A 24,874-nucleotide genomic window follows, 5' to 3' on the forward strand; every position below is an offset into this window, starting at 1 on the left:
TACTGCTTATATGACCTGAACAAATTCTCAGCCCCTCTGAATATCACTTTCCTTATCACCAAAATGGGGGTCCTTGTGCCCACCTGTTTGGGGGTGTGGTGATGCTCAGAATACATTTGCTGTTGAGGGCCGACTCTGTACCAGGCTCTGTGTGACTGATCCTGGTCTGACCCCAGGAGCTCAAAGCCTCACTGGAGAACAAGACAGGCCAGCGTTCCTCCAGCAGGAGGGCCCAGGGGCTGTGCTGAGAGCCCTGCCGAGTGGAGCAGCTCAGGTCAGCCTGCTGGGGAGGGGTCTTCAGGCAGGGCTTCCCACAGGAGGTAATCTTTGAGCCGCACTCCAAAGGTGAGTCGGGGATGGTTCACAGAAAAGGGGCAGTGGAGGGGTGAGGCCTGGGCGGGGGAGGCATGGCCAGGGGCTGATGGGGGCCTGATTGCAGCCCTTCAGTGTCATTCGTGCCTTAGAGTGTATCCTTGACTCAGGGCCAACGGGAAGAGATTTTGGATGAGGAGTGGCACAGCCAGATCTGATTTACAGAAGGGTCCCTGTGCTGGCTGCTTGGAGGGTGGGCTCACAGGGCCTCTGAGGAGCCCTGCCACTGTCCGGGAGGAGGGCCTGAGGCCCAGTGCTGGCAGGGAGCTGGGCATGGAGCAGGGGCCTGGCAGTGCTGCATATGGGGGTGGATGATGGTTGGTGGGGGCGCTGGGTGCTGTGGAATCCGAGGGAAGTGAATTCCGGGTACTGGGGGGCAGTGCTCTCGACACTTGGGCTCCTGCACACCGACCCTGTGCACTTGTATAACCGTGCAGGCGCGGGCCTTGGCCCAGCGTATCTGGGCAGGCAAGTGCATCTAGAAAGCCGCGTGAGAACTGCAGGTCCGATGAGGAGCACAGAGGCTGGGACTCCAAGGGGTCCCGAGAGGACAGGAGTCTCTGGAGGAAAAGGGTGGAGCTGACCACAGACTGCAGGATCTTGAAGGGACACGTGGAGGTACCCTGGGGGTGGACTTGGCCGGAAAGAGGAGAGAAGAGGACCGAACTCTTACCTTGAGAGTAAATTCAGCAGATACTTAGAAAGCACCCTTCCTGTGCCGGCCCTGTGGGGGATCAGGGCAAGGTTCTTGCTCTGGGAAGCTACTGACTGTCTAATGGAGGGGGCCACAGAGGGCTGGCAAAGTGCTGGCTCACTCTGCTGGAGAAGGTGGCAAATGAGTTAGTCCTGTGGGATGAGTGGGAAATTCCCAGGCCAAGAAGTGAGCGAAGAGCATCTAAGGCAGAGGGAATAGCACCTGCAAAGGCTCAGAGTACCAGAGGGATGTTGTCAGAGGGGCATGGCCCTTAAAGTCAGGCTAGTGGGCATGGACTTTGTTCCTGTCCAGGGGCAGCAAGTCAGCCAGGCCTCCCAAGTCAGAGAAGAAAGACCAGGGCCTGCTGGATCCTGGGAGGCCTGAGATCCTCAGCTCCATGGACGTTTGGGAGTAATGGGGAGGTCAGTGCTTACCAGGTGCTGCCTGCCTGAGGAGGGTGATTGGCCAAAGTGCCAGCCCGCTGACAGCCTGCATGTTTCTTCTTGGCACAGCCACATTCCCGGGAGCTGTGGTGTCAGAGAAAGGCCTGTTTGTCCAGAGGGAGGAGCCGCCTCCAGGCAGGTGACTGGCACCTGCCTCTCTGGGTTAAAGTCCGTCTGGGTGAACCAGGGCAGGGAAGAAGGGAGGAGGGTGGCCAGGTCACAGCCTTCCTGACAGGTGCGCCCTGTCATCCCACATGAAGACAAGCCGTGGGGCCCCAGGAGCCAGGGCTGCTGCTCGCACTGTCCCCTGCTCCCCAACACACACACACTGAGAATGCACTGTGAGCCCTCCACATTCTGGGCATGTGAGGACAAGGTGTCAATTACTGACGTCCAGTTACCACAACACAGAGAGGTACCTGAGGACCAAAGCGGGGAAGTGGCCTGCTCCAGGTCACACAGCAAGTTGGACCACTGACCAGCTCTCAGGCTCCCCCATGGCACTGCGGCTCCCAAAGCTTTGGGATGAACTAGCTGGGTGCCCCTATGACTCAGGATCTGGCCACCTTCTCTGTAACTGTAACTCCTTCCTTGGCTACGACTCACCCCCAGGAGGAGCAGCTGTCTGCCAGCGGTAAACTCTCTCCTGAGGGAATCACAGCTTTCTTCACCTCCCTGGGCCTGAAACAACCCAAGGAAACAAACCCAGCGAGCCCTGGTCCTCGCCTGGGCTGACCCAGGCGCTACCCAGCCGGGTAGAAGATGTGGGTGGGGAATGTGGGCATGGTGAAACGCTGCAGCCCTCCTGACAGGGAGGCAGAAATCCCAGCTCTGGAAGCATGTACACACGGTTATTTTTAGCCCTCGGAGGGCTGTGGGCACAGCAGGATGACCTGCAGTTGGCTCAACCCCTCTCTTGTTCCCCCCAGGAGAGGGGCCTTCCTTTGCCCCCTGCCCTCCCCTGCCTGCCTCAGGGCTGGGCCATGACCTCCAGGGCTTGCCGAGAGAAGGAGTGGGCGGGTCTCCACGAGGTGGCCGCGCCTGGAGCTGAGGCTGAGGCCAGCTTACCAGGGGCAGGATGTGGTTTTCAGAGAGGCAACATTTCAACTTGCAAGAAAAATATTGGAGTCACACGATTTCATGCGTTTTCCATGGGCTCTTATTCTCTTTTCCATGTACCTTCCCTAGTCTGGGCATCAGGAGGCCTGGTCCTGAATGCGTATGCTGCGCTGGTCACCATTGTGTGCCCCCGGGCAGGTAGAGCACCTCTCAGCATCTCATCCATGCCCTCATCCATAAAGTGGGATAATTCCCAACCTGGCTGCCGGCAGTAGGGGGTGAGCTGACGAGATCATGGATGTTCACTCACTTGTTCGTTCAACAAACGGTTACTGAGCATCGATTTTGTGCCAGACACTATTCTAGCCACTGGATATAAAGCAGTGAGCCAGCCTAACAAGGTGCTAACTCTCTTGGGGCTAATATCATCAGGGTAGGGGCGAGATACAGATAATAAATAGTACGTGCATAAACAATAATCAGCTTACAGCATGTGTAATACAGGAATACAATGGAGTGATGTGTTATGGAGTGACCAGGGTGGAAGAGGGGCATGTAGTTTAGAGAAGGGCAATCAGGAAGAGTCCCCTGAGAAACTTAAATAAAACAGAGCCAGCCACCGTGAGGGAAGGAAGTGATGAGAGGGAACCGCAGCTGCAAAGGCCCTGGGGCAGGGCAACCAGCAAGGCTGGAATGCAGCCATGATTTGGGAGCAAGCAGTGTACTTGGGGAGGTAGGGAGTGGCCAGATGCACAAGGCGTGTGGGCCATGGGAACGCCATGGGGAGGGCTCCAAACAGGAAAAGATTTACTTAACAGCTACAAGGAAGAGGAGGAGGGAAGTGAGAGTGGGAGGCCAGTGAGGGCTATTGTGCTCACCCAGGCAAAGGAACTGGTGAGAGGTGGGCTGATTGGAACGTAGAGAGGGTGAGCTGTAGAAGTGGCAGATGGCTTGGCTGAGAGGGAGCATCAGAATCAAGAATGGCTCCTTGACTTTTGAATTTGATGCTGGGTTGTGGTAGGGACAGGGCAATTGATCTAGAAGGAGCCAGAAGAGGGTGGGGGGAGAGCAGGGTCTGGGGGATGGAAGCTTTTCTGGACACACACGTTTGTGATGTCTGTCGACATTCCAGTGGAGAGGGTTGCGCAGGGGAGTGGCCACATGGCATGGCTCTCCTCCTGGGGGCTCTCTGCCAGCTTTCAGCCAGGCTGCGTGGGCAGTGCTCCCTCGGGGCCTGGCCTGAGGTTTTGTCCCAGTGCGTCATGGATGAGGGCCTTCCCGTCCCCTGGCTTGGAGGTGGGTGTGGGTGAGGGTGGGCAGCTGCGATGTGGAGCGGGTTGAAGGCTCTGCCCAAAAGGCAGACCTCAGGGCTCCCTGATGGGGGACGTTGGACCATCATTTCCCTTTGGCTGACCCAAGCGCTGGGTGTCACTACCAAGCCTCATTCTCAGCTCGATCAACCTCTTAGGGTGAAATGGCAGCGGCTCCTCATGTGTCTTGGACCAGGACGCCCAGGGCAGAGGGAGTAGTAACATGTTTGTGATTTTTAACAGCAAACCTTGTTCCTTTTCATTTTGTTATTAGCCAGCTGTGTGACCCTGAACATGTACCACTCCGTCTCCCCCCAGGCCTCAGAAGCCCCACCTGAGACAGCATGATGGAGCAGAAGGTCCTCAGGGACCTTCTCTAGTGATTCCACCTCCGTATTGAGACGCTGCATTCTGACTGGGGAGGTTTGGTGATGAGGGTCATCGTGTGTGTCAAGGCCTGGAGGCCAGACTGTGGAGACACCTTGCAGGGCCCTGGGAACCAGATGAGTATGGCAGAGAGGCCCATGGAAGGATGGCCAAGAGAAATGAGGCGGGGATGCCAGGCTGCCTGCATAGGGTCAAAGGGACCAGCTTACCATACAAGCAATTGTGCCCTTGGGAAAATCTCTAGGCTTTTTAAAGCCTCCGATTTGCTATCTGCAAAATGGGGATAATAAGTGTCCCTGATCTCAGAGGGATGAGTAACTACTGAGGTAATGTGAGGAGAGCCACCCGCTTAGCTCCTGCTGGTAGAATCTCTTCAATTTCCGGAGATTGCCTTCTCCTTGTCCCTCTCCAGTTTGTAGGCAGAATCCAAATTTCGGGCAAGAGCTCTCTCGCTGTTGGGGCTTTCTGTGAGAGCCACAATCCCAGGCCTGGGAGTCCCGCCAGACCTAACTCTGGAGGCCGCGAGCCTCCCTGGGGCCTTGGGGCCTGGCCCACTGGCTGTGGCTTTCTGAGCACCAGCCTTAGGTATTGCTAGTTAGGTGTTTAACCAGAGGCAGTAATGAGCTCTGAAATCATGCCAGTTTTGTGTTTTATTTCTTGAAGAAGAGATGGGCTTTGATTTCCTATCAACATTGATGTGGTTGCTGTTGTTGTGTTGTTGTGTGTGTGTCAACTGCTCTGGGTTTTAGAGCTGTAGGGGAAAGTGAGGAAAATAGCAGATGCTGTATTCATTTGCCACCAAACTGTCTTGAAATGCTATAAATATTTTCTAAAAAGACTAGCTTCCCAAACCCCATGTGTTAGTTATCTCCTCCCTGAGAAACTGATTCCCGAAAATTAAGACAAATAACCTCTTAAATCACAGTTGTTAACCTCAGGTGTAAAAACTGTAACCATGCCAGCAGCAGGTCAGAGTGACTCTGCTCCGCCTGCGTGACTCTGGGTGGCATTGAGACGGCGGTGGCTGCAGCAGAGAGCAAAGAACCCTGTGCTCTATCCAGAGGCCCGAGTCAGAAGACTTGGTTGGCTACTCACTGCTGTGTGACCTCAAGCCGGTGAGCTCACCTCTCTGAGCCTCCTGTTTCCTTATCTGTGTAACAGAGACACGTTACCTGCCACCCCTTGGAGATAGCAAGCGTTGCTGAGCTGTGCTCATGCTCCTCAAAGGTACGCAGAGGTGACTGTGGGGTTCACACCCTGCATTAATTGGGACTGAGAAAGCCCCTCTGCCCCTGTCCCCTCCAGCCCTGTGGCTGTGTTGAGGCCAATCTCCAGTGCCGGGGCACTTGATGGTCTCTTTTCACCAGAGAGAGCCCGAGGGGACTTGGAGTCCCCAGCAGGCAGGTAGCAAAGTAACACCATGGTTTATTCTCCTTGAGTTTGTTGCTCTGTTTTATTTCTGTTCATGGTGAATGAGGCTCATTTTGTATTTAAGCTAATGCTATAAAATTTTTTTTAATAAATGTATTTTAGCAAATACTGAATTGATTTCAAGAAAAATGTTAAAGAGATGGCAGGAGGAAATGACAAAAATCAGGAAGCCGGTTAGGAAACATGAGGGGCTCTGCACACTGTCTGGGTCAGCTTTTCTGTACTGTTCCCCTCCGTGCACCTTCCATCTCCGCGCCATTTCACCTCCTCGTAGAGAGGTGGGCAGGGAGGAGCTGCTGGAAGATGCTTCCTTGGTGCATGTTCTCTGGCTGCAGGATCCTCAGAGGGGACCACCACAGCCATAACACCCTCTCCTGGCTCTGCGCCCTCTGTGGCCGACCGCTGGTGGAGTGTAGTCACTGCTCTACTCACAGGGATGTCAAATACAATAGGTTTTGTTTTATGCTTCGTCTAGGAGTGACAGCCTGGAATGCTGTGTGGAAAAGTAATTCTGAGGTCATGTTTGAGCTCTAAGAGGGTATGGGGGGGATTGGTAATGGCTCCCCTGGGTGTGGGAAGGAAGCTTGGTGATGCACCTGCCTGTCACTCAGGACCTGCCCCAAGCCTGTGACTGGATCCTGTCCACATTGCATTGTACTGCCAGTGCCAGGTGTGGTGGTCAGCCAGGGGATGGAGCCGGAAGCTCCTGGTAGAAGGAAGCAGGTGCTCCTTGGGTGGCCCTTGCCCCTTATGAGGGGGCATCCCCCAACCAAGTCACAGGCCCCGGAGGGTCAGCACCCAGCCCTGTGCTCGTTGAGTCCATGTGCTTCCCATACCCCACCCCACCATGGCTAGCCCAGGACTGCACACAGCAGAGGTGCCCAGGAAGCACATTGACCAGACCCAAGAACGATACATGTGCTGCCAAGGAGTCGGATCCCTCGTCCCTTGTTCTTGGGGTCCACGCCAGAGCAGGCATAGAGGTTTCTGATTTAGAAATCCTGGCTGTTATGTATACAGACATCATGATCACGCTCTGTCATCATACTCAGAGTGTTCACTCTACTGTTGTCTTCATATCTGGCCAGTAGATGAAGCAGCCTCGTTTGCCCCCATTTTACAGGTGAGGGCCAGAGTTGGCAAGTGACTTGTTTGAGGTCACACAGCCAGTTAATGTAGAGACCTCTCCTGAACCTGTAACACTCACCTCCTGGCTGCTTTGCCTTCTACACACAAAGATAGCTCAAAGGACTTTGTGTATCCTGGTATTTAAACTTCGTTTGTTCGTTCATTTGTTTGGAATCTTCGTAGCCTGGTAGGTAAGAGCTCTGGAGTCAGATGGTCTGCTTTGCATTTCAACCACTTCCTGACCATGTGACCTTAGGCAAGTTTCTCTATCTCTCTGTGCCTCAATTTACTCATCTATAAAATGGGCAGGATTACCACAGAGAGCTGCTGTGGTGGTTAACAGTGCCTGCTGACTTAGGGTGAGGGTTCTTGAGGGCCAGCTGGCAGTGGTCACTCCTTCATAGGACCGTATGGGGGTTCACCCTCTCTGCTGGGCACTGAAGAATCGTAGAGGTGGCTGGCAAGAGCAGTCATAGTCTGGTGAATGTGAGGCAAGAGGTGGATGTATCCACTAAGAGAGAGCATTTTGGGTGGACAGGCAAGGTCAGAGGTGTGCTGGGCCCCACGACATGGTGGGAGGAGGGACAGCTTCCATCAGTCCTGCTGCATGAGGGGGCATTAAGAAAGGCTTATCTCTCTGAGGGCGTTTCCTAGAACAGGGCTGCAGAGGGACCTGGATGGGCAAGAGCCCAGAAGCATGAAATGGGATGGCCCTGAGGTCCAGGCATAGAGCACTGGCACCAGGAGGTTGGCCTAACCCTGGCAGATGACTACATCCAGGACTTCTCTAGACAGAGCATAGTCCCCACCCCCACTGCCCTGTCACCCTTTGTAGCTGAGGCCTCTGGGCTCCACTGCAGGGTAGGGTGAGGGTTGAGGAGAAGTGGGAAGGCCAAGTTGGTTTGTCCCAGTGATGGCAGAGGGAATCCTGCCTGAGAGCCTTGGCACAGGGTAATTGTCTATTATTGTTCACCGGCTGGTGAGCCAGCGCCCCACCGTCTGTCTTTCTGCCTGCCTGCCTGCCTGTCTGTCTGTCTATCTATCTCTCCCCTCTGCATCTGCCTGTGCAGTGTGGTATAAACAGCCCCTCCCAACATACAGCCACCACGGATTCGCTTGCAGGCCTGGTGTGGACACTCCAGTCCACCCAGAGACCCATTTATTCTGTCACTGGGGCATGGGGCCCAGTTTTAATCATCCTTGCTCCACCACAAGACACAGATGGTTGTATTATTAATAGTCATAATTAATCAGCATCCACGGAGGACCTCTCCCCTGGGCGTCAGAGCCTCTGAACGGGCAGCCCAGGAGGGCCTGTTCCAGTCTCCACTTTACTGATGGGGAATCGAGCCTGGGGCAGGGACGTATCCCATGGGAGGTGCACCGGGGAGTGGGTCCCAGGCCTAAATCCCAGGTCTAGTGATGGCGCTCTAGTGTTCCTGCCCAGAAGTAGACTGTTCGCTGCCCGCACACTGCCCCAGCACCCCGAGGTTCTAGGACGCTGGTCGCTGGGAGACCTTCAGTGCTGGGGGCTGGAGGACACACTCAGCCCGGGGGGTGGACTCGGTGCCCTCAGGCCAAGAGCAGAGGAGGAAAGGTCCAATGGGAGGGTGGAAAGGCCAGAGGGAGGCAGGGCCTAGTGGGCAAGCAGGAGGGGCTGAGGGTAAGGAGGTGGCCCTGGGTGGAGGGGGTGCCAAATACCAGCTTACCCCTCCACCCCCCACCGGGCAGTGGACCTGAGCTTGGTGCCGGCTGCTTCTCATTCTAAGCGCTGCGTCCTGGGGATGGTGATTTAATGTTTGCGGCAGGCAGCTCCTGATTTATGGGCCTGTTGTGGACGGGCCTGACGCCATGAGCACACAGCAGCAAGGGGCTTCTCGCACAGCCCTGCAGATGGCCGCCTGCCCACCTGCTCCCCTTGCCAGCACTCCCAGGCCTCTACCTCAGGCCTGTCCACAGCCCCGCTCGGCAGCCCCCTGGAGGTGTTAGCCCCAGTGCAGATGTGTGCCATTCTGGGTGTGAGCACGTGTGCAGATGAGCACAAGTGTGCCTGAGTGCTCCCATGGGTGTGCCTGCATGCATTGGTGAGGGGAGTGCATGCATCTCTGTGATGCGTGGGCATGTATGTGTCGGGGTGTGATGGGGTACCTGCCTATGGGCATGCAGCCACCACCTCAGCCTGTCTTCCTCAGATGGACACCAGCCACACTCACACACCCACACATGTACACACGCTGTGAGAAGCATGCTGGCTGAGCTGTCCTGGTCTGATCATTAGGCTCACCAGGAGGACTCCGTCATGGTGAGTGAGTGCAGAGGCCCTGGCCCAGGAGTCCTGCCTGGCAGCGGGGAGGCTGGGAGGGAGTAATGCAGCACCTGTCCCAGGCCCCCAAGCTGTGCTCTTGAGTCACCACTCCCCACCATGCTCAGAAGCCCTCACTTACTCCATGCCAGGTCTTGGGGACAGCCCCGTGTCATGGGAGAGGCCGGTTGCGATTGGGCAGATCAGGGCACAAGCCTAGGTTGTGTCACTGCCATGTCGCAGTTCCCTCTGCCTCTCCCATCCTACGCGTCTTCCCATCTGCAAAATGGTTTTCACAACAGCCACCTCATGGAGCCACCTCACCTTGTGAGGATTAAAGGAGTGTAAAAGCTGCTAGATAAGTCGAGACTCAAGCCTCAGTTTCCCCATCTATAAAATGGTAACAATGACCCTCACTGGCCATCTCACGGGGCTGGTTTGAGGATTAGATGAGAAAGGGGCTCTATGAAGAGTATGCGGTGGTACCCACAGTGCTTGTCCTTGCTCTGAGCATGAGGGTCAAGGACTCTGGGCATGAGGTGGCAGGGAGTTTCAGCGATGTATAGGGCCTGGGGCAGACGCTTTCATTGGAATCCCTGGCTGCCACACTCCAGCCTTGGGATTTGGGCAGGCGACTTCCTCTTTATCTTCTTCTGAATCTCTAGGAACCTTGGATTCCTCATCTTTCAAGAGGGCGTATGCACAGAGTGGACCTTGTGGTGTGGTGGAAAGATTCATGTGAAATGTGTGTTGAGCATAGCACAGAGCTTGACATAAAGCAGCCGCTCAGGTCAGCGGTATTTGTTATTATTTTTGCCAGCCTAATTGCCATACAGGTAGACACTAAGTTTGGAAACACAGGTGAATGCACAGTGAATGATATGTTGATATCACACTACTCTATTATCTATGTTTGCAGACGTCATGGCCATCAGTCCCCACCCAAGAAGACTTCAGGCCCTGCTTGAGGGCAGCTTCGAGAGGCTATGGTGAAATTGTGCCCCAGCCTATAGGATGGCACCCTGGGGATTGAGGGGGTTGGTGCTGACTCTGCTAGCTCCTGGGAACCAGAGTGCTGGGGCCCCCACAGCCACCTAGCTCCCCAGTAGGAGGCTGGTGGTCACCTCTATCCCCTCTTCAACTGTACTCCTGCAGGCCTGAGGCCCTGAAAGGAGGCCCAGAGGGGAACGTGATGTCTCACCTGAGCCAGGTGAGGACTGCAGACCCTCTGGCAGCCCAGGGCTTTCTCCTACTGTCTGCAGACGGAGCCAGTAAATGGCACCCATGACATGTGGGCTCCCTGGTCTGTGTGCTTCATGCCAGCTGCTGGGGTCCCGAAGAGGTGCAAAGTCCCCATCGTGGCAGGGGCTTTGCTGAAGAAGTGAACCCCTGGTGCCCAGGCCAGGACTAGCAGACATAGCCAGGGCTGTAGAGGCTCAGAGATTGTGGGGGCCAAGGTGGGCCCAGATGGGCAGGGAAGAGAGGAGGCAAGCCAGGCTGGAGCCAGACCTTGAAGGACAAGGGGAGTTAGCTCTCTGGAAGGGACAGCATTCCAGAGGGACAGAAGTGTGTGGGCAAAGGTTTGGAGTCGTTCTTGGGGAAAGGCATGCACTTTCCCATAAGACATCTGGGCTGCTCTGGCCCAGATGGCCCCAGCTCTTGGTAACCAGTGGCCAGGGGTGAAGCAGATGGCCAGTGAGGGGTGGGGCCAGCCTCAGGCCTGAGCCAAGGGATGCCAAGTGGCCCACACAGGCCAGAGCCTAAGACCTTGGCACCAGCCACTGGGAGCTCTCAACTTGAGAGTTAATGATTCATTTGTGGCCAATTTCTGCTGGCCTTTGCCTGGAAATTCCCCAGCCTGCCTCTTCCCTCTGCTCTGGGAGCTCCAAGAGTACAGTCTCATTTACACTTGGCTGAGAACATCTCACCCACTATCCAGGGAATGTTTTTTAAAATGACAGCAGGAGCAATGCAGGTGAGCCATTAGGAAGAACTGATTCTGGGCTGCAGGCCAGGGGCTGGGCTGGTTGGTTAGAGTGTGGTAGAGTTAGAGGCCCACCTCTGACTCTGTGTACCAAGGGCTGATGGAAGGAACCCTGTTCTTGTTTGTGGTGCCCCCTCCCCCATTTAGTTCAGAGCAGATGTGAACAGAACCCAGTCTAGTGTAATTTGAAAAATATTGCAACAGTTACAAAGGGGGAAATAGAGTCTGACCCAGAGCAGAACTCGGCTGAGTAGAAAAAGCAATAGAACAAAGGCCCTGGGGCAAGAAAGTCCAGGGGAGGTTGTTCAGGGAGGTTGAGTAGTTGTGGTACGCCTGGAGTGTGGAAGGTGTGAGAGGCGTCTAAAAGTATGGACACAACTCACAGGTGAAGGGCTTAGAGGGTGTGGCAAGTTGGCAGTGAGAGGTGCTGGCAGTGGGGAGTCAGGGCTGGTCCCTGCCCAGGGACAGGTATGTTTGATTTGGGTTTTTGGGTCACTTGCCCATTTGTGTCTTGATTCTGCTGGTCAGCAAACCTTCCTTGACAGCCTGCTTTGTGCCAGCTCAGGCCCAAGCCCTGCATGGGTCCCTGTACCTGCGTGGATGTGGACTAGATGGAAGGGTCATGTGTAGCAAGTCAGGTGAGGGGCAACAGGGACCCAGCAGAGCCGCATGCTGTTGGAATGAGCATGGGTCTGTGCAGAGGCAGGGGGATGGTTGATGACTTCTTCAGACTCACCCAGCCCTGTCAGCCCACGTCTTTCTGTGAGCATGGTGGGGGTGTTTCCTTGAGGAAACGCATGTTCCTGATAGACTGTGGACAGACAGACTGGAGGTTACCCTGTCCTGGAAGCTCACATGGTCCTACCGCTTCCGAATGTGTATCTGTTACTCTGCAGATGAGCAGACTGAGAGGGGAGGGTCAATGACAGAGCCCAGGCACAGCTCAGGGCCCTGTCTCCCAGTCCTGGCTGGTTGCACACATATCCCCTCCCCCTCTCCCTCCCCTACTGATTTAGGAGTCTGTCTCCAAACCAGGCAAAACAGAGCAGCCTGATCCTCCAGGTGGAAATGTCCGGGGGCTTGGGGAAGGGGTTTCCTTTATATCATTTCAACTTTGCAGATTTACTTTCTGATTATTCCTTGGCAGTCCCCAGCACTGGCAGTGAACAGCCGCTCTCCCCAGAATGTTTCCCCATGACAGCAGCTTTCTCTGGCGAGGGTGCTATCAACACTCGGCAGGGCCTCCTCTCAGCTCCCAGCTCCCAGCTTCAGCTCCTGAGAAGCAACAGCTTCTGAAAGGCGTTCAAGAATGTGGTGCTCTCCCCGTACCGTGGGGCCAGAGCTGGGGCGGGCATGGGCCTCGCCTCTTTGTTCCCTGCAGCAGCCAGCAGCCTTGCCTGGCCTCTGAGCTTCAAATGGCCCTGATTGTGGATGGTCCCCAAGCACAGAGGCAAGGTGGTATCAGGTATCCGCTGTCCCCTGCAGCCCTGGTGCCCAGGTCCTTGCCACGGCTCATTGGCAAGAGGGAGCCTGTCTCCCTAGGGCAGCTCTGCCAGGCCTGTCTGTGGCCCAGAGACCAGTGGTGGCCCAACTCCGCAGCCTCCGTGGTCTGTGTCATGCTGGCTTAGGCATCCTGAGTCAGAGCCAGGAAATGGATCTCTGTGTGGGGGTGGAGGTGCTGCTGCCCTGGGCAGCCTAGGTGAACCCCAACCTCCTACTGGTCCATGCTTGCGGGGGGCCTGGCTTCATGCATCCCCTGGCCTGGATTTGACCTGTGCCTGGAGGAGGGGCTGAGGTGACAGCTGGCTCCCTGCTCCAATTACTGTGCCTAAGCCCCTAACTCCACATGCCAGTAACTGCCATTGAAGATGTGCAAGGCTGTTGACTGGACAGAGCGCTCAGACACAGACACAGACGCAGCTAGGCTGCTGCACCTTTACTGAAGCTGTCCCGCTTTCCTGGAGTGCCCTTCCCAGACTTGTCTCTGTGCAAGAATTTACCCAAGAATCACTGCTTTGGGGAAGCCTTCCCTGCAGCCCCTTCTCCAGCTGAAGCTGTCCCCTTTTCCTTTGACCACCATCTATCGACCCCTGTGACGGCTTTTATCACAAAGAAGTGTAATCACGTTTTCCTGGAAAGGGCGTCCACATTTGCCTGCCCGAGTGCTTTCAGGCCTCTTTATCCTGCAAGCCCGGTGTATAGTAGATGCTCAGTAAAAGCAGGCTGCATTTAATTCAAGGGGTTCCTGAAGGTGGTCTTGGGGTGTCCCTTTGTTACTCATGTGGTGAAGAGGGGAGGTGGGAGTTTGCCAGAGAGAGGCTGACCTCCCTGCACCAGACCTCCTTCACAGCCTGGCAGGCAAGCCAGGTAATGGCTGGGGCTGCAGCGGGCCCTCCCAGTCCACATCCAGCCAATGCCTTCCTTGCAGGCAGGAGCCGGCTCCCTGGTTGCTCCTGTGATCACTCTCCAGAAAACACCCCAGTGGAAACTACATGAATGATTGATAAGCGCTGAGAGCTGTTTAATTTTTTCCCCCTGTTTAATGGCTATCAATAATTTAATATGCTCTCTGTATGTTTTTAAGAAATAGCACCCATTTTGCCATCTCCGGTTTAGCGGGCTAAATGATTTAAGTGTTGGAAATGTGCTCTGAGGATGGAGGTTGAGCAAGTCAGAGGAATCTGGAGGCTGGGGGTGGGGGAGGCAGTTCAGAGCCAGCCAGCAGCATCGTGGCCTGTGTGTGTGTGTGTGTGTGTGTGTGTGTGTGTGTGTGTGAAGGTGGGAGGGAGGGAGGGGGCGGGTAAAAGGCAGCGCCTCTCTGCTAAGAGCAGGATAATTGCTTTTCCGGGTCTTACTGAGCAGCAGCTGAACAGCTGTCAGCTCCCCCACCCCCCACCCCACAATGTTGAGCTTTTCTGGATGACTCTGGGGGAGGCTAGGAAGAAGCTGCTGCTGGTACCACCATGGGCTGAGAACAGCACCCCCCCCCCCCGACCTGACATCTTGCCCCCTTCTAAATCTTTTAATCATTTTTATTTTAATGATGCAGTTAGTCTGCTGCCAGCCGTGTCTTCCAGATGGGTGGGGGTGGTGTGGAGTGGGGAGCTCAGAATCACTAATCTCAGGGCCCAAAGGGACCTGGAAGGTCATCTGTCAGTACTTCCCCAAACTTCCCAGATGCGAAGGATCACCTGGGAAGACTTGTTAAAAATTTAAATTTCTGGGCTGCTTTCCAGGCCGACTGACTTCCATTCTCAGGAGAGAGGCCTGGGAAGCTGGGGGGGGGGGGGGGGGCGGGGGGCGGTCTAACAATGAGCCCAGGTGATTCTTATCATCAGGGGAGTTTGAGAAATATGGAATCCAGCTCCAGTTCTGATGCTTACAGCACCGCAGCACCACGAGGCTGCTCCATCTACTTGCGTGCCTCTGGGGACGGGCCACTCACCACTCTGTGAGAGAGCACACCTATCTGTGGAAGGTGTGCTCGAGTCTAGACTTCCTTCTGATGTTAGCGGGACCCACCCAGCAGCCCTCATGTGCTCTTCCTGTGGAGTTACCTCTGCTACTGGACGGACCGTCTCTCCTGGGACCTAGTGCCCTGCTGCCTCCCATCCTGGCCACCCTGCAGCTTATCTGTGTCTCTCTGTTGGGGAAAGAGCTTCCTTTCTTAGCAAAAGCCTCTGGATACCAGAGAAAATGCCGCCAGGATAGCCCAGACATGGGGAGGGACCCTCCCCTCCAGGCCTTGGTGCCCCTTCCCAGGAGCAGGCAGCTGACATGGTACTGTGGCCTGCCTGTGGTAGCCTGCGGTGGGCACATCACCATCACCAGCACAGTGGAGACCCTGAGGGAGGCAGAAAGAGACCTGGGCCTCAGAACCACCTCGGCCTGTCGGGCCAGTCCTCCCCCAGGAGAGAAAAATGTGACTCATTAGAGATTGTGACTGAGCCAGATCTCTGGTGTGACAGTGGGGGAACTGAGGCCAGAGGGGCTCCCCCAAGGTCACACATCCATTGAAGACAGAGCTGGAACTGCAAAGATGGGGCAAGGGGTCCAGAGAGGGATATCCAGGACTGAGGTCCTGGCACTGGGGGTCAGCTGAGACCCCACCCCAGCCACCTGAGGGCTAGGGTGGGAGGCAGGAGGGAATTCCTCCTTCTCACTCAGCGCTGATGGAGACAAGTCAACACATTGAAGGGTTTTTAGCAGATCTGATGCCCCATCTGTCTGACATTATGACTCTTCCTTTGCTTTGCCTGGCAATTTGCATTGTTTCAGCAGAGACATAGCACTGACTGCCAGTGGGGCTTGCTATTTTATTTTGATAGATAATTAAGAGAGAAGGAGTAGTACACATTTCATAGGTATCATTGTCTACCGCAAAACAGGGACCCTTGAGTCCTCCCCTATTCTGTAGACCCTTTGCGCCCCTAAGTTCAGCCCTGCCCTTGGTCTATGTGGTAGAAGCCTTGGTCCTGAGAGGTGCTGGCATATGACCCATCTTGTGATCTCCAGTCTCCCCATGTCCCTTCAGGCCCCAAAGCCTGTCCTGATCATGACAACACCACAGTGGGGGGTCTCGACCTTCGGGTAAGAGGAAGAGGGCTGCCACCTAACCCTTCCAGGGCCCCTGCTTAGAGAGCTCTGAGAGCTGGGGAGACAGAAGGGAAAGACTTAACCCCCTGCTCAGGAAGACCCAGCCCCAGAGAGAGCGGTATGTGAGAGAGGTGGGCAAGTCCTGGGGCAGGCAGGGAAGGCTTCCAGGAGGAGGTGCCGCCTACCCTCAGGCTTGAAGCACATTAGGAAGGGGAAGGGCACCCCAGGCGCAGAGGTGTGAGGTGGCACTGTGAGTACAGAGGAGAGTGAGGTGGAGTCAGCAGGGCAGGTGCCAGGGCTAGATAGAGGGTAGGCCACGGCGTGGCTGGATCTGGCACACCTGAGCGCAGAGCCACAGAGGGTTTGTTTGTTTTTAGCTTTTATGAGTATTACATCCATGTAGAAAAGTGTACATATCCTAACTGTGTAGCTTGACAGATTGTCACAAATGCACACATTCATGTAACCACCACACAGACCAAGAAACGAAACATTCCAGAGCCCCTAGAACCTACCGTGTGCCCCCTTCTAGTCACTATTCCCCTCAAGGAAAGTGACCATCTTGACTTCCAACAGCATACTGTCAGTTATCTATCACTGCCCAAGAAACACCCCAAAACTTAGTGGCTTAATACAACCACTATTTATTATGTCTCATCATTCTGTGGTTTGTCCAGGCAGTCCTCTGCTGGTTTCCCTTGGGCTCATGTGACTCCAGTCCCCTGAGGGGCTGGCTGGACCAGAAGGTCGAAGGTGGCCTCAGTCACATTTAGCAGTTGTTGCTGGCTGTTGCCTGGGTGGCCTCAGTTCTCCTTCCTAAGGGAGTTCTTTCCATGGCCAGGCAGCATTCCAGAAGGGCCAAGGCCAGAAATGGCAGGACCTCTTAAGGCCTAGTCTCTGTATGTCACAAAATGCCACCTTCACCGAATCCTATTGGTTGAAACAAGTCTCAAGGCCATCTCAGACTCCGCGGATGGAGAGGGTAGATGGAGAGCAGACGCCACCTCTTGATGGGAGTCAGCTGCAAAGGATCTGTGGCTGTTTTTAAGACAACCACAAGCATCAAGTAGTTTTGCCTGTTCTTGACCTTTATGTAAATAGACCCTCTAACTGTGTTCTTTGTGTGGCTTTTTTGGGCAACGCTGTGTTTGTAAGATTTATCTGTATTGTTGGATATAGTTGCAAATCGTTCTCATTGCTGTGTGCTGTTCTGTCGTATGGCTACAACAATGTCCCCACTCCATAGCTGACAGCCCTTTGGGAAGCTTTCATGTTTTGGCCGTCGTGAATAGCAGCGCTGTAAACGTCCTCGTCCATGTCTTTGGGTGACCCATGCACACATTTCTGTGGAAGGAGAGTCTCTGGGTTGTTGATGGACCACAGGGTAGGAGATACTTGCAAACTCTTCTCCAAGGTGGTGACCAGCCCCTGCCCCTCCAGCTATGTTTGGAAGGCCCAGAGGGCTTTGTTGGGGGAGGGGGAGTGAGGTGGTCAGTGGGGTTTTAGAAAGGCCCGCCAGCCGAAAATGGGCTTGGAAGGGTAGCACTGACCCTGGGGCTCCCTGGAATGTCCCTTCTCTGCCTGCCCCAATTCTCAGGCCTCCAAACTTGGGCAATAGCGCCATCGGACTGGATAGCCTGATCCCTAACAGTCAGGGGAGCTGGGTGCCTGCATGAGCTGACATATAAGGATGCAGGAGCTAGGGGGCCTGCCATGGCCGCCTCCATCCGAGAGCTCCGGGCAGTAGGCAAGGCCAGGAGACTTGGTCTTACTTCCAGCCTGGCTGCCCCCATGCTGTGGGAGCATGGGAGGAAACCCTTCTCCTATCAGGGCCTCAGTGTCCTCATTTGTAAAGTGACAGAGAAGAGTATCGACCTCACCACGTCTCTTTCCTCTCACCACATCTCTTTCCTTTCACCTACTTGAGCTCTTTGTTCTGGAATCCAACGGGGTAAGGGCACAAGGAGGCCCTGAGAGGTCTCAGCAGGCTTCCTGATTTCAGGGCACACATCAGTGGGCCAGTTTTGTTCAGCTTGTTTGCTGAACTCCTTCATTGCACCATCGTCAGTCATTCATTCGTTCGTTCATCCATCCGGCAGTCTCTGTGGCCTTGCTAGCCTCAGGATAGGGAGATAAACTGGACCTCATTCCTGAGTCCAGGAGGTCCACCCAGGGAGGAGACCAGCTTATAGAAAACTGGAGGAGACACAGTCAGCTAGGCCCAAAGCCTCTGAGGGGTGGACAAAGAAAGGAGAGGCAGGCCAGAGAGGGTTCCATGGAGGCATCTGAGCACAGCCTCGCAGGCTAGTGGGGCTTTGAAAGGCAGAGAAGTGGGAGAAAAGGGAAGGGCTCCCAGCAGAGCACCTGATATGTCCCCTGGCCAAGGGTGCTGCTGTGGAATGGGGTGCAGATGGGCTGACCTCACTGCTGGGGCTGCTTCTGGGGCCTTGAACATGAAGTTCAGGAGATGCGCTTTTATTGGGGGTTGGGGGCTAGCATCCAGTTTCAAGGATGGTTTCACTTGGGTGGGCCAGTCTAGCCTTCCAGGAGGTGGGCAGGCAGGGCCTAGAGGTCGGGACAGGGGTGCCGCCCACAGGGTCAGGCTTGGAGCTCACTGTGCCCTCTCCTCTCTCCTGCAGGACTGGCAGTGGCTGTGCTTGGCCCAGTTGGACCACTGGGGCCGCCGCCTCCTTCCCACCGTGGCCACTTTTTCCTGACACTGTAGCCTCAAGTCCTGGTGTCAGCAGAGGCCTTAGCAGGTAAGCAGGAGGGGCCCATGGCTCTGTGTGTCTGCTGGTGTGAGGTCCATCCTAAGTGGCTGGTGCTGTTCCGGGGCATAGAGCCCCGGGAGCTGGGCTTTCATCACTGAGGGATGAGGGGAAGGGGCTTATTTCACAGTTTCCACTTCTTCCTTGTCCTTCTCCTCTCAAGGAACCAAATAAAGGGACAGAGGGGTGCTCTGGCCTGGGTCTCAGCATTTGGGTTTATTCTGCTGCCAACTCCCAGTGTAGCCTTGGCGGCCCTGTCCCTCCACTGCTGAGGGCCTCAGTTCTCTCATCCAAGACATGAAAATAAGGATATAATATCTTCAAACGTTCTGAGCACTTAACTGTATGCCAGGTACTGTCCAGGTACCATGTAGTTATTAACTCGCTTCATCTTCGCAACAACCCTGTGAGGTAGGTGCTGCCATCCCCATTGTACAGGTGAGGAGACTGAGCCTTGTGTCGGGAAGTAACTTGCCCAAGGTCACACAGCTGGCTGAGCCCCCATGGGACTCAATTCTTGGTCTGTATGGCTCCAGTGTGCCAGCCCCTAACCCTTGGACTGTTCTGCCCCTTGCCTTGACCCCTTTTGCTGACCTCTTCTTGGGGGTGGGGATCAAGGCGATCATGGGTGTCCTCAGAAGTGCTGGGTCCTATCCCAACTCCAGGCAAAGAGAAGAGGCTTTTACAAGGTGACAGTGGTTGCTGGTTGCCGGGAGTTGTGACTTACTTGTAGACGTGATGTGACATGAACTAGGCCTGGCTTCGAGGGTCCCTGAGGTGCCACCTAGGGCCCCTTCTAGAGGAAGGGAATATTGGTTAGATAAAGCTGTCTTCCCCTCTGCCTCCCAAGTTCAGTTTCCCAAGCTTGAGTTAAGCACTTCCTTTATGCCAGGCCTGACACCAGGCCCTGGGATGCAGAGGGAAGGGACTTGCCCTATTCTATGCTCTGGGGAAGAAGCAAATATCCTAGCAGATGCAGCATGCCCCATAACAGTGGGGTGGACAGGGTTCAGAGATGCACTCTGCAGAAGATGACCCAAAAGTGAGTAGCATGGTGAGGAAACAGGAGCAGTGAGTGGGTGGGAGAGCCTGGCAAGATGGAGGATGAAGTTGGCAAGGGGATGGGAAGATTGGGAGGCATTATAGTTAGACACAGGTATGATGTTCTCATCTAGAAGTATGGATATGCATACAAGGCCCAGAGGATTCTCCCAACCCTCAGTCATAATTTGCGGGGCCCAGTGCAAAACAAAAATGCAGGGCCCATTGTTTGTGAATTATTAAGGATTTCAAGACAGTGGCAGCAGAGCATCAAACCAAGCATGGGGTCCCTCTAAGCTTGGGGCCCTGTGCAACTGCCCATGAAGCCAGCCCTGCCTAGAGTAAGTGAAATGATTCTGGGATTAAATGCAAAGAACTGAGTTCTTGGGCAGGCTCCACCAGTTACTTCCAGGCCAGCAACCTTGGACAAGTCTGCCATCACCCCTGTGGATGTGGTCTGCGAAGGGGAGAGAGATTGCCCTCCCCCCAGCAGCAGGCCACTCAGCAGTGCCAGTATCCAGCTTGTCCCCAGTAGCCCAGGACAGTGGATTCAGTTAGGGTGGGATTACAGAGCCTTCTGTCAGGCAGTGGTGTTTTAAGGATTCCTTGGCCTTTGGTGGCCTGTTGTTTTGTGCTTTTCCAAATCCACTGGGACGGGGTGGGGTGGGGATCTATTTTGTGTTTTATTTGCAGAATGTCCTTCCTCATTGCCCCTTGCCCACCCAGCTCTGCTTGGCACACTTACTCCTGCGGGTCGGATGCCATGAAGCCTCTGACCCCAGCTCCTCCCTCCTGGCCTTTACCTTGTGACCCCTCCAGTAGCTACAATGACCTCTCGCACTGTAGAGTTCTTCACAGTGTGCAAAGCTCTTTCACACACCATCAGACTATTGAGCAAGCACTTGAACGGTCCTCTTCTCACTTGCCACATGGGAAAACAGAGGCTCAGAGGTGCAGTGCGCCCTCCAGCTCCTGGGCTGAGGTCAGGCCCACATCAGGCAGGGGTGCAGACGGTGGCAGCAGAGAGCAGCACCTGGGCTTTGTTCTGGGGAAGCTTCACATTGCAGCATTTTGGAAGGCTGGCTTTTCCTTCCTGATGAAGAGCTCCAGCCCCTGGCCCAGCAGAGGCGCCAGAGGGGCCTGGGTTGCTGAAGAGGGCCTAGTGGAACCAGTGGTCCCACCAGCCAGAGTAGACGAGGTCCCAACCTGGTTCCTCCCTGTGGGTGCCTCGGCCCAGTTCCCACAGCCAGGCAGACTGGAGCCAGGGCCCGGGCGAGTCCCACATCAGGCAGGGGTGAAAAGGCCTGAGCTGATCTTGGCCCGTAACAGCCAGCAAAGCCTGGACACAGTGAGAGGGCATCTCGTTGGGGGCATGACAGCTGTCCCCTGTGGCTGGCACTTTAGAAAAGGCATCTGTCCACCTTTAGGGGATAAATGCAGACGGCACTAACTTGATTAAGGTTATAGACTCTGCCTAGGCTTTGGGGTTTTCCGGCTCTGCCACTCTGTCTTTGAGACTTCAGATTAGTGGCTTAACCTTTCTGTGCCTCATTTCGTCATCTGTAACGCAGGGGTAATAGTAGACCCTACCTCACTGAGTCGTGAAGAATTCAATGACGTTAGCCATGTGAGTCCCTGCTGCACTGCCTGGCACCAGGTCTCTACGCCAGTGGTCCATAGCCTGTGGGTTTGATGGCGGGCGAGTGGACAGAGGTGAGTGATGGAGCTGACCCTGAGGCCTGTGGGCACACAGGGGAGGGACACAGCTGGATTGTCATTTAAGAAAGCATGTAGGAGGATGGCAAGTATTGGGTTTGGGCTGGATTTGGGTTTCATGTGAGGCGATTCTAAACAGCTGTTGATCAAAGTGCTGTGGGGAGGGGCGTGGGGTGACGGCCATGCTCCCTGGCCAGCCCTTGGTTTGTGGCTTCATGCTCCCAGCATATACGCCATCAGCTGTCAGTCCCCAGACTTCCAGGGTTACAAAGTGCAAGGCAGGTTTGGGGCTGGCTGCAAAGACCTTGAATGCCAAGCCCAGCTCCCAACAGGCCTGGTGTGGCCATGCAGAGCTGGGATTCCAGGGTCCCCATGTGGTGTGTCTGTCAGTCTTCAGCAGCCAGCTGAGAATGCACACCCCCTCTCCCTGCCTGGAATTTGTTGCCTCTGTAGCCTGCCCTGACCCTGCAACCCCTACCCCAGCCTGGAGCTGGAAACAGTCTACAGCTTACTGGTCATTCCTGCCTGAGGTGGGACGCCCCCTGGGCCAGCAGGGTGGAGCTGCTGTCCTGGCAGGCCCTCTGAGCAGGACTTACACTCAAGCCTCAGTCCTGCTGCAGACCTGTGGATGCAGAAACTTAAAGCACAGAGAAGTTAAGAAATGTATCAGGGTCACAGGGCTATCGGTGACCTGGGCATCAGGGCAGCGGAGACTCAGCCCAATTTTATCTGACACCGTAATATGTGTTTTTTCCACTATGTCCAACTGTCCCTGGTAGGCTTGTGTATGTGTGCTGGGTGATCCACTCACTTCATCAGCTCCAGCACGAGGCTAGCCCTGGCATCCAGCAGTGAATCTGCGTTTGAGGATCTGAGTGAGCACAGCCCCAGGCTCAGGTGGAGGTCACGGAGTCCACAGTGCAGAGTGTGCTAGGTGGGTGCCCTCAGCAGGTGGAGGCAGCAGGAACTGGGAGGAGCCGTTCTTCCCTGATGCTGGAGGAGGCAGCCAGGGGAGACTGCCTGGAGGAGGGGACTGGATCCCTACAAGGAGGAGTGGAGGAGTGGGGTCTTCCTGGGGTCTCTGCACAACGTGATGGAGTGGGTAAGGGAGTCCAACTGGAGAGGAAGATTCTTTCAGCCACAGCTGGAAGCAGGTGCTGAGGCAGCTCCTGAGGGCCTTGAAGGCTGAGCCACAGAGTTTGACCTTGATCCTGCAGAGAGTGGGGAGCCAAAAGGGCTATGGAGCAGCTGCAACTCCTCTGTGAAGGCCAGGAGGAAGGGCTGGCTTCAGCCCACAAGTTGGGGCAAATGTGAGGTGTGGTCCAGCCTGAGCCTTGCTGCTCACCCCGAGACTGTGGCAGCAGGGAGGAGCTGGGCTGGAGGCTTATCTGCTCCAGCTGGCCAGACCTCTAGGCTCCACCTGGCCCTCTTCAGCAACCCAGGCACCTCTGTGGCCTCTCCTGGGCCAGGGGCTGGAGCTCTTTACGAGGGTGCAAAGGCCGTCTTCTAAAATGCTGAAATGGGAAGCTGCCCAGCATGGAGCTACCAACTGTACCCCTTCCTGACATGGGTCTGACCTCAGCCCAGGGGTGGGGCTGCAAGGGAGACATGGACGAACCTGTTCGGAGGTGTGGTAGGGACAGAGCGGCCCAGAGACCAGCCCAGGGTCACACAGCGTCGTCATGGCAGGTGCAGGAGGCCTGTAGGCCAGGCAGGAGGCATCCTCCCCAAGAGGGGCAGGTCTGGGTCTAGGCCCCCCTCTGGCTGGCCCAGAGTCCAGTGGGAGCCTCACTGATTGTGTGTGATCACCCGTGTAGGTGTGTGGAGCTGCATATGCACCCCAGGGACCCCTGACCTTGGCTGTCCAAGGACAAGCCAGGATTGGGTCAACTACACCATGAAGGATTCCTTGGGTGTTATTCACCACGGGTACTTCTTCCTCCTGCCGGTGTTTGCTCACACGGCTCTCGCTGAATTCTGGAGTTGTCTCCCTCTGGTCCATGAGCCACACATTTAGGGTGAGGACACCCATGCCCATGTCTTGTGTCCCAAGTCCAAAGCCTTGGGGACCTTGCAGTCAGGGAGCAGAAACTGGGAGGGGCTGTAAGAGTGGCATCATTATTTGAGTCATAGTGTCCTGGCCACCCGGGGGAGGAATGGTCTTTAGAAATCATCTGGCCCAACTCCTCATGTACAGATGGGGAAACTGAGGCTCAGAGATAGGAAAATACACCCAAGAGTAGCCCAGCTGGTACTCCAGGCTTTCAGCTGAGCTCACTGCCACCCTAACCTTTTTTTGGATACATGGCCAGTGTAGACACTGGCAGGACCCCAGACCTGCAACAGTGGTGCTGATCCAGCCTGGGGTAGGGTGTTTGCAGAAAGGCAGGACCACCCCTGAGGGACGGGGGACGTGGAGAGTAGGGCTGGGGAAGTTCTGGGGGTCTGTGGCAGTCCACCCAGAACTGAGACTGAGAACGGCGTAGGGCCTCCGACCTGGCTCTGTGAAGCCTTGTTTGTATTCCGCCTTCTGTAATCACCACCTCCTGCCAAGGCCTGCTACACCCCGGCTTCTCCTCCCTCCTGTTTACCCAGAGAGCCTGGAGATTGCAGGCCCAGGGGCTAGGGCAGAGAGAATGCTGTGGAATTAGAGCCCAGTTTGAAAGCTGACAAGATGCAAGGTAGGGAGGAAGCAAAGTGAACTCAGGAAACCAGGGACCACCCCTGTCCCTCATCAGCCCACTTTGCCGAGCCATAGCAGGGTGCCCAGTGGCCTGCTGGATTCAAGACAGCGTCTCTGGTACCTAGGTCAAGTGTTTGGGAGCTCTGAGGGACTCAAGGGTCAGGGAGGGCTTCCTGGAGGAGATGGAGCTCCAGCTGGGCCCTGGAGAATGAGCAGGACTGCAAACAAAGCATTCCAAGTGAAGGGACCAGCTGGGCCAAGGCCCTGAGGCAGGCACACTGAGGGCAGATCAGTGGGGCTGGCTGGAGGGCTGCAACTGGGCAGTGAAGAAAATGAAGGTGGAGATGCCCCCTAGAGGCCAGATGACAGAAGAAAGAGGAAGTTTGTACTTTGCTTCTAACTTGCTAAATGTCCCTGAGCAGATCACTGCCCCACTTCTGTGCCTCAGTTTCTCTCAGATCTCCCTGGAGCTTCAGGCATCATTACTTCAGGGCGGTGCCTCAGTGGAAGAATCTGCTTTTGGGGAGGGTGTTAACAAGTGCCAGGATCCCAGGCTCCCATAGGAGTTGGCGGGCAGCTGGTAAAGGACACTGCTGCTGGACCCAGGGCTGCTCTCTGGCTGGGGAGAGTTGACCTCAGACTCCTGGAGTTTGCTAGGAGCCTCCACCAGCCTGAGAGGATGGGGGATTAGGTCCCCTGGGGCAGACCCACCTATGGGCTAAGGGCCCAGAGTGGATTCCAGGGCTGAGAGGTTGGGGTGTGGACTGAGAGATGGGCTTCCCCTCTCCTTCCTGTGACCAAGTGCCTCCTTCCCTCTTTGAGGGGAGTAGGTGGCCCTTCGCAAGGCTTTAGGCCAGTTCAGAGCCTGATGGAGAGGAGGTGACCCTGTGAGCCATGTGTGCCAGTGCCAGGCCTGTGATCTACTGTGGGTGCCTGGCGCCACCCCCAGGGCAGCCCCTC

At 55.5% G+C, this 24,874-nt stretch overlaps 1 protein-coding gene across 28 annotated transcripts in view; it reads left to right on the forward strand.

Moving 5' to 3' along the window:
- Window positions 1–24,874, forward strand: part of ZMIZ1 (zinc finger MIZ-type containing 1) — a 238,649-nt gene that overhangs the window by 30,990 nt on the left and 182,785 nt on the right. For 26 of the 28 annotated variants that reach the window (XR_011423454.1, XR_011423455.1, XM_005602517.4 and 23 more), the window contains one exon: window positions 18,346–18,465. The gene's annotated coding sequence lies outside the window, so the exon portion shown is untranslated. Of the gene's footprint in view, window positions 1–9,099; window positions 9,127–18,345; window positions 18,466–24,874 lie in introns of those variants that run through there. The other 2 variants (XM_023646111.2, XM_070227951.1) reach the window with 2 other exon arrangements.

The sequence above is a fragment of the Equus caballus genome, chromosome 1, assembly GCF_041296265.1.
Source record: "Equus caballus isolate H_3958 breed thoroughbred chromosome 1, TB-T2T, whole genome shotgun sequence".
Lineage (NCBI taxonomy): Eukaryota > Metazoa > Chordata > Mammalia > Perissodactyla > Equidae > Equus > Equus caballus.